This window comes from Argentina anserina, chromosome 7, assembly GCF_933775445.1.
Source record: "Argentina anserina chromosome 7, drPotAnse1.1, whole genome shotgun sequence".
NCBI classification, from domain to species: domain Eukaryota; kingdom Viridiplantae; phylum Streptophyta; class Magnoliopsida; order Rosales; family Rosaceae; genus Argentina; species Argentina anserina.
Window position 1 is genome coordinate 7,732,643 of NC_065878.1, and position 13,932 is coordinate 7,746,574.

Genomic DNA, 13,932 nt, shown 5'->3' on the forward strand with positions numbered 1-13,932 from the left:
CAACTCTTAAGACACTGAAAACATAATGTTTTTCAACCTTAAATTTCCAAAAATCACTTTCATTTCGTAAAGACATCGACGAGAAGGTGTAGAATGTGATTTTACTCGAATTACCAAGCATAATAATTTCATCCAATTCGGACCTCGTTTGACCGTCAGAATTTCCGGTAAACCGAAAACAACACTAATATGTCATAAAAGAAGACCCATTACTAAAATATAAACACCGAGAACCGTTTGCATATCTGAAATCACCTAATTTTTGTCACTGATTGTGTGTGGTCACACCAAGGTAACCCATTTGGCAAAGCCCCGGTCAATTAACATTTTAATATGTCAAAATCCTTTTTTTTGGTTGACCGTAGTTATTGATGGTCAAACAATGTCCAAAATGGATGAAATTTTTGCGGGTTCCCTAAATATATATAATGATCACATTTGCTGGTGTCGATCGACCATATTTTGAACTAGAGTTATCCATCGCCGAAGTATCCACTAATGTATCATAACCTTTATATTAGGTTTATAATAAAACTATCGCTTTATGAAGCGATTATATGAAGGAAACTTCTCGGGATCGATCGACACCAGCTGATGTGATCGGTATATATATTTTAGTTAATATGTAAAAATTTCATCCAATCTGGATGTAACATCCCTAAATTCAGAACAGTAAAATTTCGAATTTGTGGATGCTAACACTCTGATATAACTTCAATAAATGAAATTACATTACAGCAGTTGAATATCTTGTCCAAGTTTAACAAAACATATAGATTTCAAACTGTAACAAAACGAAATTACACGGGTAAGTTGTACAATAGTCAACTCTCACAAATCCTCACCAAAATAGGAAAATGAATAGAAGTACTACCCCATGCACCAATAATAGTACACCAGGATTGTAAACACAAACCTGGTCAGCTACAAAACTGGTATGAGTAACTAAAAGAAATACTGAAGGATAATGTAACATATTTCTAAACTCAGAAATATATATAAACAACATTATCATCACAACACTAACAACGTCAACTCGCAACCAATGCCACAAACAAACGCCACATATTGCCACACAAGCATAATCACAACTCACAATCACATCACAACACATGCAGAACATTCTGGGTTAATGCGACCCTCAAGTCACACCCAGAGGATTGGCAGTAATACTAGAGCTCTAGATGATCATCCCCACAACCGGCCAAGGAATGGTTTTGACAAATGCATACGCCACTAAGACCGCCACACAGGCAGAACATTAAAATTCATTTTGCCACTTGGGCCGCCACTAAGGCTAAATATGTATTCATTTTCTTTCGCCAAACTAGCCGCCACAACCCACAAAGCTACACACGCAATAATCATACCGCAAAGTATATTTTCTTCCCTTCCGGTAACAACAAAATAATCACCACACAATAACGCCGGAAGGTACATTTCTTCCCTTCCGGCCACACAATAACTTCGACTATACAATATTTCATCGAAAAACCTCCAATTTACCGAGAGGTACATTTTATTCCCCCTCAGTCCTATCCTCCATAGTTCAATGAAAACCAACTAAAAATACACAATATAGTAGCTTTATATACTTAGTGATAAATATATGCATATCATATCACCATTTAGATATACATATATAAATCACCAAATATATACACATTTATAATGAATCACACAACAAGTAAAAATATATAAAATGTAAGTTCACACGTCTACTTACCGCCAAGGTAACTAGACCAAACGTGAGGTTTACTCACCTTTTTCGCTCCCGTTTTTCAACTTGTAACTCCAAAAGAGTTTACTTATGCGTTTCAATGAACTCCAAGTACCTAAGTGACACAAATCTCACTTAGTAACAATTGAGTTCAAAACGCTAAATAACTCAACAAAACCTCAAAACTACTAAGGCCACCCAAACCAAACGTTTGGTGCTTTCACTCTCTCTAGACCACTTCCAACACCCTTAACAACTCATACTACTCCCTTACTCTCCTAACACCACTCTCTCGGTCTCCCTCTCCCTCAACTGTTCTTAAACACAACCTACTTCCCAACACTTCACTACACACACACACACACAACCCCTTACTCTCAAAACCACCAAAACATCACCAAAGATAACAACTAACTCAACTTTCCTTACTACAACAGCAATAACACTGTAGCTCTGCTGCCCTCAAAATCCTAAACCCTCTTTTAACACAAAAATGACTTCACACCTTCTTTCTTACCAAAACAGCCCCTACAACAACCAACCTATTTCAAACAAACCACAAGTATCCCAACACCCAACTCAACTACTTCAAAATCAGCAACAAAGTTTGATGATTAACTACTAACACAACTCACCCCTTAAATCTCAAACTACATAACTCACTTATCCTCACCAGCTAACCAGTTAAGGGAATGATCTCCTTACCTAAAATAACTCGTCAAAAGGAAGGACTGTTGGGATTGCAGTTGAAATCCCCTCTTGAAGCAGCAGTTGCAAGTTGATTTGCAGCCCAAGATCGACCACCCCACTCACGTAGACACTGTCTAAGGACTGCAAGGGCCAAAACAAGGTGACCCCGAGCCCTAGACTCGCCGGCAACCGAAGATGTGATGGTGGCAGAACCGCAGCAACTTTCCTGGGAACTGCAGTGACTGTTTGGCGTCGAAGAGTGAGGTGTTGTTGTCCCTAGCTTGCAGCAGCAGGTAGCATGGTTCCAAGAAGTTTGAAGGCTGCTGAAATAGTGGCCGGAGGGAATAGATCAGTGGTGGAGGGATTTTCCTGGAGAGAAAGAAGAAAATGGCAGTGGGAAGAAGAAAAAGAAACTGAAGAAGAAGAGATTCGTTCGGTGGAGAAGAAGAGAAAGAAATATCTAAATGTGTGGATTTCTCATTCTATCCCTTCTCTTTCTAGTTCTCCAAAATCGGAAACCCATCTTCCAATAATGATAACTCCTTCTCCCGACTTCCGAAAATTACGTGCCGAATATCTACAAACTCATTTCATGATGGACATTTTCGAAAACGAGTAACGGATCAAAAGTCAACTTTTGAGTCAACCGAATTAAATCGAAAAATGACTTAATGGTTCTCGAACCGATTCCTACTTCGAATGAAGGCTATTTAAAAGACATAGAGTATGGATATAACTAAAATATCATTTCATTAATCTCAATGAAATTACAAGAAATGAATAACAAAATTCGGGTTATTACACCGGACCTCGTTTGATCGTCAGAATTTCCAGTAAACCGAAAACATCACTAATATGTCCTAAGGGAGAACCTATTACAAAGATGCGACCGCCGAAAGCTGTTTGCATATCTTAAATCACCTAATTTTTTTACCTATCGTGCACGATCACAATGAGGAAACCCATTTAACAAAGCCCCGGTCAATGTGGTTTTAATATGTAAAAATGTCTCTGTTTTTGTTGACCGTAGGTACAAACGGTCAATCCATGTCCAAAATGGACGAAATTTTTACGGGGTCCCTAAATATATATACTGATCACATCTACTAGTGTCAATCGACCATATTTCGAACTGGAGTTGTCGATCGCGGAAGTGTCCACTAATGTATCATAACCTTTTATATTAGGTTTTATAATAATACTATCGCATTATGAAGCAACTATATGAAAGAAACTTCTCGGGATCGATCGACACTAGCCAATGTGATCGGTATATATATTTAGTGACCCTATAAAAATTTCATCCAATTCAGACCTCATTTGACCGTCGGAATTTTCGGTAAATCGAAAACACTACTAATATGCCATAAGGGAGGATCTATTACAAATATGCGAACGCCGAAAGTCACACTGAAGAAATCCATTTGGCAATGCCCGGGTCAAAGTGGTTTCAATATGTCAAAACACATCTTTTTTAGTTGAGGTTGGTACGAACGGTCAAACCATGTCTAAAACGAACGAAAGTTTTACGGGTTCCCTAAATATATATACCGATCACATCTACTGGTGTCGATCGACCATATTTCGAACTGAAGTTGTCGATCGCCGAAGTGTCCACTAATGTATCATAACCTTTTATATTAGGTTCATAATAATACTATCGCATTATGAAGCGATTATATGAAGGAAACTTCTCGAAATCGATTGACACCATCCAATGTGATCATTTTAAAATTTATCAAATTCAGACTTTGTTTGACCGTCGGAATTTCTGGTAAACAAAAAAGAACACTAATATGCCCTAAGAGGGGACTCATTACAAGATGCGAATGCAGAAAACTGTTTACATATTTAAAATCACCTAAATTTTTTCACCAATTATGCGTGGTCGCAACAAGGAAACTCATTTGGCAAAATTCTGGTAAATTGGCTTTTATTATGTGAAAGCTCTCTTTTTTTGTTGACAGTAGGTACGGACAGTCAAACCATGTTCAAAACGGATGAAATTTTTACAGGGTTCTTAAATATATATATATCGATCACAGTTATTGGTGTCGATCGAAAAAAATTTGAAACTATAATTTATTTGTGACTTTTTTGTTAGAATGTTTTCTAATAATTCTTTTATTGTTTCAAAACCTTAAATTATAGTATTATGTTTTTTTTCTAATACAAGCCAGTAAGGCCCGCTTTAGGTGGGCGGGTTTAGATCTTCATATTTATAAAAATACTCGGCCCAACCCATCACTTATTTAAATGTACTAAGACCCGGCCCGGGCTGACCCTGGCCCGTTGACGAGCCCTAAGCATGTGAGACTCGAAAAGCAAAACTAATTGAAAACGATTGAAAACTAGATACAGCCCCACTGCTTTTAACTGTCGTCGTGGTGCTGCACAAAGATTAAGTTAGGATTTGCACAAGGTGAAGGAGGATTGTCAACATTTAAAACTCGCTTAAACTTGTATGAGAAAATCAATAACTTGAATATGGAAGGACACCATTTTATACTGTAAAAACATTGGAAAGCATCATATAGTCTTACACATAAACTAGTTCTTTTTTTTTGGTTCTTTGAATAAAAACTAATCCTTTCTATTAGACTCAAAATGGTTAGAGCAATGGATATACACCATTTTAGACCGAGTTATACAATCCTCAACACCACCTATAACCTATAACATAAGGAACCAAACTATAAGTCTACAACATTCTTATTCTGACACATTGTTTAGGAGACTTTAGATTAATTGACGTATTTATAAGTTTTCTAAGTTCATGGACTAATTCGTAGGGTTTAGACAACTAACATGACATTGTAATCCCTATAACTTTCGGTTACTCAAAGTTTTGAACACAGATTGGGGAGCACATCTGGAAGGCAAGAAATCATTTGGTCACTAGGAGTGACATCTTTTTGAGTGATTCTAGTTAAGTTTGTACCTCGGTATTCCTATACCAAGGATTAAATTTACACGTGTCGATGTTTGACTGGTTGATGGTGGTTTGGTAATTACGAATGACAATACTCTTCATTCGTAGAACGTATGGTAAGCGTACTGTATTTCGTCTCTGTATTATACGAGATAGAAGGTGAAAAATGGTTTACCGCATCATGTGCGCCACACGTGTTAGTCTTGTTAAATGTATAGATTTAGGGCTAGATTAGAACGACCCTAATTAGATTGAAATAGCCCCAGAGAACTAGTGTTGAGCCAATCGAGCGGAAGCACAGTGGTTCTACAAATCCAGAGTAACATCGTAGGTCGGGCGATCTGCAACAACTAATATCTGATATTACGGTACAAGGTAAGAAGCGGAACTCCTGCAAATACACTTTCGGTAGTATTATGATTTAAGATTGATAATTTAATTGTTCACCTCTCAGAGGAGAGGATGCGGTCGAAGAAAAAGGCGACCGTTTTGGGATGGAGCTCAGAAACGTCGAAGTGAGTCTGTGTTGATAGCGGGGAAGGAAAAGATATACCAGAGAAGAAGTATGACCATCACTCGAGTGTGTAAATTTTAGTTTCAATCTTTGGAGCCTTAGTCAATATTTTTTGGAACAGTTTTAATTAAAGGAGTTATTCGAACGGCAGTAGTAGCCGAACCTTGTTGATTGACTATGAGGTGGGTTTAGGTGTTAATTATATGTATCTATGTATAACAAACCTTTTTTAATGTTGTTTGGGGATGATGTTTGGTAGATGATTTGAACGCAGATGGGTAAGGGCGGAGATTAGTCAAGTGCTGGGGTTTTTCAGGTATAGAAGAATAGGGATAGTGAAGCCGAAAACTCTGTTGAGGGTGACACCGCATTTCTTGTGGGGTGTGATCCCAAAATGTATAAACGTGATGTGTCCCAAATATCTACTGAGAAGACGGCATGTATTGAACAAATGGGATTTGGTCCGATTGGTCTTTTCCGTTGTGGGATGATTAATGTGACACTATGTCAGATGTTGTTGGAGAATTTTAATGTGAAGAGAAACACAATTTTGATACATGGTAGGCAGCTGTGTATCGCGGAGAAAGACTTTGAACGATTGATGGGTTTGAGGTGCCAGGGTACTGAAGTTAGGCTACTCGACATCGTTAGTTATGATCCTGAGATAACTGAATTAGAAGGGAAAATTTGCCATGGTAATAAGGTAATGACCCCTGAGAGACTCTAGAAAAACGTGGTGTTTTCTGAATGTGTGGATGACTTGTTTGCAGTTAGTTTTGTCTTATTTGCCCTGGTTGTCATGTTCTGCCCAATCAAAAAAGGCTATGTTGATATGAGGTTCTTATCATTGGTTGTTGATCGAAAGTGCATGAGGACTTATAACTGGGGTGGTTTTGCATTTAAGAAGTTGTTGGAGGAAGTTGTTTTGTATCAAAGTGGCGACCTCGGGTTGTAAGAGGATGTCTTGCTTTCCTTCAGCTGTTTTATCTGAGTGTTGTTGGAGAACGATTTTGTGTAATCTCGCGAAGTGTTCCTCCGGTGATGGCATGGGGCAATGCAGAATCGCAACAGATATTTGAAAGGGTGGAGGATAAAAGGGGTTTTTACGCAAAGGACAAGGTATGGGTTACAAAGAGATATTCATGTGTTAGGTCGACATAATTCTCGGGTTTGCGTGATTATAGCACGGGTCTGAAAACAAATTTGGTTGATGACATGGCCGAGCTAAGGAGTCACCTGCTTACCGCAGAAGCATCAGTGGGATGTCTGGGATCATCAGTGTACGCCACGGGTCCTCATATTACTGAGCTCCATCGTGTGATGACCCTATTACACAATTCTGTAATGAAGCTGGAATCAGAAGATGTTGACGGTTTGGTTTCCAATGTGGTGAAACAAATAGGGATGAGCCGATGTTTGCAAGGGCCTTCAACTTATGTGGGCGAAAAGACAGTTCCTCTTAGAATGGAAGATATAGTGCTAAAATATGGTGTTTCCTTCATAATATAAAAATATGTTTATGCTCTTTGGATTTGTAAAACAACGGTTATTGTTGAAAGTGTTAATATTGTGTATAGGAGGATACAGAGACGGGAGAGCATACAGTACGTTTGCCAAAGTCCGGGAATAAAGGACCGGTGTTGGGTAAATCCATAGGCCAGCAAGCAGAGTTGTATGAACAAAAAGAAACGATAACCGCCCCCATATTTGATGTGACGGAGAAGGATAAGGACTTGCTGAATTATCTGTATGACATGGAGGCTGTTGATGAAGGCAGCCTAAGAAGGTACATTTCAATATGTCGGTAATGTCTTTGTGACACCTGGGTGATGTGTGTGGAGTGGTATAACGACAACATATAATGAAAAATTTAAATAAAAATATAGGGTTTTGATTCAAGAGATATATTTGACCCATATTCATTATTGAGATTTGGCGTGGTATATGGCTATTCATAATCCATATATCTTTACATCGTTTGCGTATCTTTACTATTCCAATTGTGTATCTTTTCAATTCTCGTTTGAGTATCTTTATGTAAGGCTTTCTGATGCGAGTTTCTATTGAGTTTGAGAGTTTTGCAAGTGTTTGAGTGTGTTTCTTTCAAACTGAGTATGTTTGAAATAATAATGTATGTTTGATGAAAACCCCCAAGATTAGATGTTTATTCGTTGTAAGGAATGTTGAAAGAATGATATTAATTTAAAAATGGGTTATTTGTTTGTTTATTCCACATAACAATATGTTTTGAATAAAAAATATGTAATATATCGTTTTGATTGGGAGTTATAGTTAGAACAATATGAGGTGTAATATGTTTAGTGTATTGTAACAGTTTTGAAGTGGCCAAATTTGGAGATTTCAGTGTTTCGCGGTGGAACCTCTCTTGTCTAGGCCATGAAAAGCACATAAGCAGTGAAGTTAGTTTAATATTCATACGAGAAGTCCCATGAAAAGTCATGGTAATCTAATATTTGTGTAGTGAACCTTTGTCATCTTAATCATATTACAATCAGGTGATCAAAATAATGGGGGAGTACTGTTTTGCAAATAGGGAAGATTGGTGGTTCATGCCAACCATGTTTTCAATAAGTGACGCCGGTAAAAATGTTGTGTAAGTAGAAAATATTATAGAGTAAACCGTGTATAAAATCTCGACACGTTGTTGTCCTGAACAGGACCGTGCCCAATGGTACAATTGTTCTCATGCACCAGCGGAGTCATATTTATCTAGCACCATTACGATGTGCAGGCTCAGGAAATTTTTGGGGCGGTTGGTTGCATGTAAAATGGTAGGTAAGGTTAATATGATGTGTGTTGATCGCGTGATGCAAGATTTGTAATCTCTATATTCATGAAACCCCGATGATTAATATATCCCTTGTATTGGCATATATTTGTTCCCATCCATGATGACGTCGTCAACCACTAGTTTCTGCTCGTGGAAAACCTAACTCAAGGTGAATGTGAGATATGGGATAACATTCCTGATGTCCCATCCCAGGATCGCCGAAAAGGCTTTGTGAAATTGGTGGTGAGCGTCTACATATAGAATCGTACATTACACAGAAATGTGACGTTAGATTAATTATTTTCCCGGGTATATTTTCTTTAGATGACTATTCTTGGAGATGTTTTTGGCTCAGAGCTAAAAGACAGTAATCTTTGTCCCAGTATATTTTCATCGGACAATACTATATTCCCAACGGCCCGAAGGGGTAGAGCAAAGGACTATGATTCCGGTATATTCACCATCAGGCACATTCAGTACTATAAGCAGCGGTGGCTCACTTAGGTGAGTTTGTACACATACGAGGTCAGTGGAGTTAAAACCATACAACTTTTGTAGAGTTATTAAAATCAATGTCCGTCCTTTATGCAGTTTGATTCCTGTGAACAGAGGGTTAGGTTAGCACTTGAGATTGTAAACAGCCCCCTTAATGAGTGTTATAATACTGTTTGGCAATCTGTGTATCAGCAACAAAGTGCAGAAGGGGTAGTTGGGGGCAATCCGGTTTGATGTTATCCCGATGGCAGCATGAAGTTCAGGCCCCGTGTCCCACGCCGTAACATTTGAATTAGTGACGAAATAAATTTGTAATATTTGCAGCTGGTACAAACGTTTGACTGTATTTTAATTTATGAGTGTATAAATTGTGTTTCAACTATTGTTCCAAAGACTTATTTACGACGGATGTTGATTGTTAAAAGTTAGTTAGATGTGTATCATTGTGAGAATTTAGTTTAGTTTGTTTCGTGAAATGAGTTGATATTGTGCATATGTTGTGTTTACAGTAGCAAATACGTTATGTTTTTCGTATGTTTCATTGGAGGTAACCCGCTGACGATATCGTCAAAACAGAGCCAAAAATATGTCATAGTTTCCAACATACCGAAAAAGAATATTACAAACTGCATAGTGCATACAATACCTTATAATTCAAGAAATAGAGTTAAAAATTAGTTAATACTACATACTGACGGTAGCAATGTAATTAAGAATGACAGAGAAAGAAAATGTTACATATAATCACGTCATGCATTTTTTTTCCCATGTCGTTTTGAAGACGCCAACATAAGAATTGATGAAAGTCACCTATCGAATACAACCCTATATGGGGTGACGATGCACAATCTTAATTCACGATGGGGATGAAGATTATTTACTATCTTGAAATCCCCAAATAACTTGTTTAAGTAGTGAGTCCCATTGGTAGGAGCGACCCATATCTCATACCATTCCGTCTGATCATTGTAGGCAAACCCAATCACTGCAATTCCTGCCAAAAATCTTCTTGCGGTAGGTTGGCAAAATGCATGTATAAAGAAAGTACGAATGAGTTTCATAATCAAAATCCAATGAACTCATTTTCAATGTTGTCATCAGTACAAAGTAGTGTTAGAACTTAAATCCATAAAGTTTAAATGTTAGGAATTAATACAGGTAAGGAAAGTGTGAAGATGTTATATTTAGAAACCGTACTAGTTAAAATGTATTAGTTTGTCGATAATAAAAAAAGCTCCAACTTGTAAAGTTTAAAAAAATTCATAAGCGATGAAGAACTTAATCTTCAAATTAAACTCGAAGAGATATCGACCTTCAAGAGACAACCTTAAAGAAACAACCTCGAAGAAGTATCGACCTTGAAGAGACTACCACAAAGAGATGACCTCGAAGAGACAACTGCGAAGAGATATCGACCTCCAAAAGATATCGACCTCGAAGAGATATCGAGGAAAGTGTGAAGATGTTATATTTAGAAACCGTACTAAAATATATTAGTTTGTCAATAATTAAAAAAACTCCAACTAGTAAAGTTTTAAAAAACTCCTCACCGATGAAGAACTTAATCTTGAAATTAAACTCGAAGAGATATCAACCTTGAGGAGACAACCTTAAAGAGACGACCTCGAAGAGACGACCGCGAAGAGGTGACCACGAAGAGACGACCTCAAAGAGATATCGACCTTGAAGAGACGACCATAAAGAGATATCGACCTTGAAGAGACGACCATAAAGAGATAACCTCGAAGAGATATCGACCTTGAAGAGACGGCCTCGAAGAGACGACCGCGAAGAGATATCAACCTCGAAGATACAACCTTGAATATATATTGACCTTGAAGAGACGACCTTTAAGAGATGACCACGAAGAGACGATCTCGATGAGACGACCACGAGCAGATGACCACAAAGAGATAGTGTATTGACTTGTCCGAATTTGAAAATTGGGGTCATCAGGTCAGATTGAAAATCAATTTTTGGCCTGTAATTGAAATTGATGTCTCAGACAAATGGATGGGAAGCATCAAGCCCCAACTTGTAAAGTTTAAAAAAAAAAGCATTACCGATGAAGAAGTTAATCTTGAAATTAAACTCGAAGAGATATCGACCTTGAAGAGATAACCTCGAAGATAGGACTTCGAATAGACGCCCGCGAAGAAACGACCTGGAAGATATATTGACCTTGAAGAGACGACCACAAAAGATGACCTCGAAGAGACAACTGCGAAGAGATATCGACCTCGAAGATATATGGAGGAAAGTGTGAAGATGTTATATTTAGAAACCGTACTAGTTAAAATTGTATTAGTTTGTCAATAATAAAAAAAGCCCTAACTAGTAAAGTTTAAAAAATTTCTCACCGATGAAAAACTTAATCTTGAAATTAAACTCTATGAGATATCGATCTTGAAGAGACAACCTTAAAGAGACAACCTTAAAGAGACGACCTCAAAGAGACAACCTCGAAGAGACGACCGCGAAGAGATATCAACCTCGAAGATACAACCTTGAAGATATATCGACCTTGAAGAGACGACCTTTAAGAGATGACCACGAAGAGATGATCTCGATGAGACGACCACGAGGAGATGACCACGAAGAGATAGTGTATTCACTTATCCGAATCTGAAAATTGGGGTCATCAGGTCAGATTGAAAATCAATTTCTGACATGCAATTAAAAATCGATCTCTCAAACAAATGGATGGGAAACATCAATTTTGAAGAGAGATGAGAGCGTAGAATAAATGAACGAAATTGCACAGTTTAAAATAGAAACTCAACTAAAAAAAGCAATGAAATCTATATAGTTTGTGAGTCATTGGATAAGTTTTGACACGTATCACAATCACAAATATAGTAAGGTCAGGAGAATTCTTTAGTCAATAGAGGATCCAGATGCATATGGGGAGGACCTATTTTAGGGCTCGGCCTGACTGATGAGTGGTGGGCACGAGATGAGCCTTAGTACATTTAGATAAGTGATGAGAGAGTCCGATTAGATATTTTCATAAATATGAATATTTAAACCCGCCCATCTAAAGCGATTATTGCAGACTTTGGCGAGTCGGACTTTGCGGGCTTATATGCACCCACTAAAAAAACATTTCCAAATTAAAGCGACAAATAAATTCTAATTTCGAAATATTGTCGATCGACACCAGTAGATGTGATATATATACATATATATATATATATATATTTAGGGACCATGTAAATATTTCGTCTGTTTTGGACATGGTTTGACCGTCCGTACCTACGGTCAACCAAAAAAATGCATTTTAACATATTAAAACCCAATTGACTGGGACTTTCCTAAATGAGTTTCCTTGGTGTGACCGCGCATGAATGGTGACAAAAATTAGATGATTTCAAATATGTAAACAACTTTCAGCATTTGCATCTTGGTAATGGGCCATCTCTTATGGTATATTAGTGGTGTTTTTGATTTAATGGAAAACTTGACAATTAAACGAGGTCCGAATTGGATGAAATTTTTACAAGATCACTAAATTTATATATCGATCATATCGGCTGATGTTGATTGATGCCGAGAAGTTAACATTCATTTAGTCACTTTATAATGCTATAATTTTATTATAAACTTAAATGAATTTATATTTATATAATATTTTATTACTTGGCGGGATTTTACGGACTAGACTTTTCGGATCGAATCTTGCGAGCCTTAAGGTAGCGAGCCGGGCCCACGGTTGGACCCCTTGATTTTGAGAGTTGTCAACATGTCATGAAGTGGTCATTCAACAACATCAATCACTAGCAAGTGGTCATGGTCGACTTACCATGTCCATCTTTCTCGTGTCTATAACGTACACATATATTCTTATTTATTATGAAAAATTCTCAAAACAATATTGTATTGTTTGGTTTTATGTGGCCAAGGATGTGTATATATATTGTTGAGAACGAATCTATGTTTATCAGATTTATGATGTCCAGTACCCGCACTTGGGAAACGATAATTCATTATTTAGTGGTAGAAATTGTTATTTGAATTCAGGTGTAATGTGAGTTTAATGTATCCTTCATACCATCCTCCTACCATCCGTGTTTGAATTTGGCAAATAGCCTCGGGCAAATATTTGTTAACAAAAAATTGTATAAAGGAAGAGTTTGGTAAAATCATCAGTACATATGGTATATTTATACTCTACATAAAGTCACATGATAAGTACATTGACAAGGGACAAATATTTGGCAAATTGCAAATATCATACCACTCCTCTTTCCCTTGTTTTTGTTAAATATCAATCCCTCAGCACAAGTTCATATCTCTTAGGAGGTTTGAAACCTCACCAACGCTTCCCTCGATAACCAATTTCTTACCGTTGCATGTTTCAATGGTTGCTTTGACCCCTGAAGAGGAATTGGTTGGACATGCCGGTTTGTCGTACATACTGTCCATCCTCTTTCTGAACGAATGGTTGGTCTCGGAGGGAATCACGAACGGCCATTTTGGTGGATTAACCCAACATGCGTGAGAGTAGGGCTTCAGTATACCTTCTAGAGTCGCATCCAATGAATCATATACCTTCCAATACTTCTGACCGAGATAGCTGTCATGTTCCATACATTCTTTGTACGAACTATACACACCTGGTTTGTGACCACACCATACAACGTAATAAGATCCCATTACTTATGCACATTAGAGAACGAAGTGGTTAGTATTAAATTGAATATGCATAAGGATTAACAGAACCAGACTATAAGAATATATAATTCTAATTCAATTCACCTGATCGGAGTGCAAGAACAGCATGCGTACTT